The 5,143-nt window shown below is 39.7% G+C and overlaps 1 protein-coding gene across 3 annotated transcripts in view; it reads right to left on the bottom strand.

Moving 5' to 3' along the window:
* The window catches only part of LOC115233577, a 22,035-nt gene that overhangs the window by 15,155 nt on the left and 1,737 nt on the right, over nt 1–5,143 (bottom strand). The gene's annotated exons all lie outside the window — the stretch shown is intronic.

Here is a 5,143-nt window from a genome sequence, read left to right as displayed (position 1 = left end):
AAAATATATAATCTATTTTAAATTATATATAAAAAAATATTTTTTACATAATATTGTTTTTCTTGCTTTTATCAATATTAGGAGTAAATTTTTAATTCAAATGTTTATATGTAAATGTAAAATTGTTTAAAGTTAAGTGCATTGTATGTTTCATCAGAATATTTTCGTCATTTGCGCTACTCATAGAATAACTGTACACGAAAGTATGTTAATTGCTAATTAAAATTATTATTATTATATCTCTATATTATTTTGAATAGACAAAAGAATTCAGCAATCTATCAATCTCATTTCTCGCAAAAATATTAATATTTCGTTCTCGCTTCAGTTTTCGTGCGTGTAAAAATAATTTAATAATTGTGACACAGTTAAAATTGAATTTGAACGCGAGGATAAGAAAATATCTGATCACCGGAAGATTTTAATGAGATTTTTGCTTTCATCGCATTTTAAGAGTTAACGAGTCGCTGCCCTGCACAAAGTATAGCTATACCGCGAGTTTCTTAGCGCGCGGAGAAGAATCGAGCTCTTCCAGCATTTTCTCGCATTGCTTCCATATATCGCTTAAAATATCTCGCGGCTGAAAGAGATTACGGGGATGAAATGTTTCATCTGCAGTAAATTCGCGTTAACGTCGTTTTTGTGGAAAACCCGCTTTACCGCGCAGAAACCGCGATAAATCCACGCGTCTATACATATTTGCATTCGCGCTGCCACATATGCTACTTTTCGGCAAAGTTTCGGAATATTATTCCGCTTACCTCTTGAATCTACTTATATAAACCGGTAATTTCGCTGCTGCGAAACTATCGGGTTATGCAAGTTTCGTAAAATGAGAGAGAGAGAGAGAGAGAGGGTGAGAAAAAAAGAGAAACTATAGATCGATTTATTGATACGATGATTATATAATATAAATATTTAAAAATTTGTAAGGTGTATATTAATATAAAAAACATTGTCCGTGAATGTGTTGCCTTGGTAATTTCGAGGCTAAAGTTATATTTAACTCGCTTTTTAGAGAGCTACGAATATATATATCGCGAATGCATAATGCGCATTCCAATAATGTCTGAAAGATGCAATTTGTATCAGTGACTGATTCTCGGCGGATAATCGTAGTTCGTGCACAAATTAGCGGTGATTTACGTCTCGATACAAATGGCAAGTGCACTGGCACGATACGCGCGCGCGGCTATAAATTATCGTCGATTGTCTAATTGCCTAATTTTACATCTCCATCCTCTACGCTCACAAACCCCCTCTTCCATATTCAACGAAATCCGCGTTTGTCTATATTCGACGCCTTTATCTGACTTGTCGCGATTCGCAACGCGATTGAATTCAAGTTAATCGCGCTTAACAGTATGTATTATAGATTTGGATACAATTGGATATTCTTGAAACACGTATTCTCATTTAACCGATTTGTTTTATTTATAATTACATGTCCCGATGAGCAATAATTTGCGAGACGCGAGATGGAAATTTTAAAAGCACTGTCGACACAAGTCGATGGATATTGAGCACAAATTATTTATTTCACAATATTTACCAATTACTTCGACAAATATGAATATCGTTATTAAACGTTTTTCAACAATGCAACGTATTAAATTTTAAAGATATTGACTATATATATAATCGACTACATCGCGTATACAACGTGCCCTAAGCGTGCAAGGGGCGAAAAGCGCGATGTTTACGTTATAAACAAGCTAGAACGACGGGGTTAATCTGATTGCAGTTTATAATTTCAGGATGCTGCGGCAACGATTTCGACATGATGCCCGCAGACTCACGAAACTAATTAATATACATGAATGCGAGATCGCCCGGAACTCATCTAATCGAGGTCGTCGAGTTGCAAATAGAGAAGTAACCCTTGCTCCAGTTAGCAAGTGTCTCTCTCTCTCTTTCTCTATCTCTCGTTCCCTTTCTTTCCGCGTCTCATTAATTTTGAAACTCCACATCTGGAAAGAGCACGTGACCGCGCAGTTCAGATTTAAAAAAAAAAATGGGTCCAGTCCCAAAAAAATTTTCGAAAATGGAAACGATTCTTGCGTGTAAAACTCTTCTTTCGATAAAGACGGAAAGAGAATTGCAGGATTGCAGCAACAACTCCCATCGAGAAACTCCGGACGATACTCGAACGATATGTATCTAACAAGGACGCGCGCAAAGTTCGTAAGCTGTTCGTGAAGTCTCACGTGCTCAAAATACCCAGTTTATCCTCGTTACCGAGTTACGGCAATCGAAAGTTCAACCCCCTCGGGTCGAGTTGATCGCCAACGACGCTGACAGAACGCGTTTCTCTTCATCCGCCCGAAGTCGCGAACCGCTACATTCGACTATCACGATTTCGATCTTCGACGACGACGAATCGAGTACGTGATATGTCACGCGGTTCCCCCCGGAGCATCTCTTTAAGAATTCACGGCGTATCTACATCAAATATATAATGCATTTTCATAAAAACTTTAAAAGTAGACATTACACGCGACTGATTTCACAAAAATTTTCGATCATCCTAAGCTTATCAAGTCTCGCTTTCCATATTCAGATCTTCGTGCTGCGCTCGGATATCTATAAATTAAATCGATTAATTCGATCAGAGATAATCCTCTTTTGCTCTGCCACGGGAGGAGATTTATCTGCGTCTTGATTAACGTGTGGTTTAGGAAGTTTAGTAGTTCGATCTACACGAAAGAGAAGGATTACTTCGGATATTTCTCAGACGATTTGTGATTTACAATATAATAACGATGTTTATATATATCGAAAGATATTTCCGTGTATCGACATTTCTTTTCCCGTAAAAGCTCGCTATCCGCACAATTTCGCGATAAGTCCTCGACGTACCGCGACAGTAAATCAACAGTGTTTTATCGACAGCGCCGTCTAAAACGAGGGTGCAAGTGCAAGGAAGCGTGGGGCGAAGGGGATGGGAAGAGCAGGATGGCCCGGGGCTTGTTTTCCAGTTACAAGCGCGCGGAAAAACGCGAGAGCGAAAAGCCTCAACTGACTGCGGCTTTTCCGCACTGTCGCCCGGCCAAGATAACGAAATGCCGATATCTAGCCGTACGTAAATATAGCCCGATATTTATATCCTTGCGTAACCGCCTCTCTATTTTGGAAATTCCGTAAATTTCAATTGGTCACAATTGCCGTCTCTCTCTACCGTCGCGACTTTATCAATTTATCTCTTAACGCACGTATGATTTAAGAAAATCTTATCTAAGTATACATCTATACAGAGGGAGAAGGGAGGAGACAGGGGGCAGGGGGCACATATAAAATTCTATCTTCCAGATTTACGCCCTCCCCCCTTTCTACACTTTCCTTTTCAATTCTGAATTCCTTGACAAACTGACAATATGTAAGTTTCTTCTCGACCCTAACGCTCTATCAGCGCGCGATAAGAATAATAATATCTCCGTAAAAGATTTACGCGTCAATTCGCGCTGCGCGAACGCGTCCTTATCAGCGGCGGTATTTCTTTTTTTCTCTCTTCCGAATTAAGCAAAAAAGTTGGTATTGCAAATGCGAGCGCGCCTCGCGTGCAAATGGCATAAATAACGGTCGGTTTGTTTGAAGCCGTCAGCAGTTTTATGCTGCTTGCGGTCGCGCTGCAACTGCAGCTGCACTGTCCGTTTCGCACCTCATACTGCTCTTTATTTATTTCACCGGTATTTCCATTTTCAGCGAAGAGCGCCGATGGTCGACAGATTATTATGCGGTCGACCAAACGTAATGACCAGTGAATTTGTGTGTCCCCTCACTCTCCCTCGATATTATAATATTATTTATAAATTATCGGTCGCGCGTATGCAATTGTTAACTACTGCACCGCGAATCGTCAACAAAATTTAAACTGACAATCGATAAAATTCGTTACGAAACAAGTCGCGCATGCGTCATTATTACGCAACGTGGAAAAAATACGCATACATTCTCGTCTCAAGCGGTGAACTTTTGTTACGGGAAAATATTATATTTTGTTATATTAATTCGCGAATACACGATTCCTGCATGTCTAGAATAGTTCTCGCACTTTGTTACCCCATTCGCATTTGTTTGCCAGACGCAATAAAACATTTCGCTTCACGCTCGTGTGGACTAATTAAAAACTCCGAGCTCTATGCTTTTCGCCGACTTTTGTTGAATGGGTGACAAATCGTCAAACTGCGAGGACAGAGTTATGTTTGCGCGACGCAATATTTACGACGCGATCACAGAGAGAGAGAGAGAGAGAGAGAGAGAGAGATTGCGAAAAAGGAACAAGTTGGTAGGGGAAAATTTTTCAAACTATCCCCTTCCAAAATAAAACAAAAAAAAAAACGTGAAAAATAGAAACATGGAATACACCCTGTACGTATATTCCGCAGCCGCGCGCTGCGGAATTCCGGTAACGATTCCACTAACCCTCGCGACCATTTGGCACTGGAAACTGCGCGCACGTTGATTAAACGCCAATGGGCTGTTACAAGATCGAGATATCACCGTGACCCGGACGTGATCCGCCGATTCCTCGTTCGACCGATCGCGCGCACTAATTGCACCCGGAGCGGGGAGCGCACCGAGTGTTATCAATTAAGGCGCGACCAAAACGCGATTGTCACGGGCAATTATGTCCCGTAACTATTGCGGATGAGATGAGTCAGCAACAACGTCGCGACATCCATCCGTTTCGATAGCGTCGACGCGACGGCTCTCGCAAAAAAAAAAAAACTACCACCATTCATTCGGGGATAATGGACCATCGCGGGAACTCCATCGGATCTGCCGAGAGTATTTTTCGTTATTGTTTGTCACGGCCGGAGTGGGAGAAGAATGGGATGAGATCAAAAGCAAAAGAAAACACATGTCATCAGTAGACAAACTTGACAGCGCGACGATTATAAGCATAAGTATCCATTACATTTTTGTGTTATTTTATTTAATTATTTTTAATATTAGATGTGTGTATTAATTTATATTTAATTTTATTAATTTTATTATAAAAAAATCGAATGTTTTTTTCATAAAGCGCGAATGTTTACATAACAGCCATTTATAAAAAGCTTAGATTTTTTTAGATTAACTAGATCCTGCAATATATATGTATATAATAAGTAATTATTAATATTATTTAAAAATATTAATA

The sequence above is a fragment of the Formica exsecta genome, unplaced genomic scaffold (genome assembly GCF_003651465.1).
Source record: "Formica exsecta isolate Colony F162 unplaced genomic scaffold, ASM365146v1 scaffold178, whole genome shotgun sequence".
NCBI classification, from domain to species: domain Eukaryota; kingdom Metazoa; phylum Arthropoda; class Insecta; order Hymenoptera; family Formicidae; genus Formica; species Formica exsecta.
Note: the sequence above shows the minus strand (reverse complement) of the source record. Positions and strands in the feature narration are given on the sequence as shown.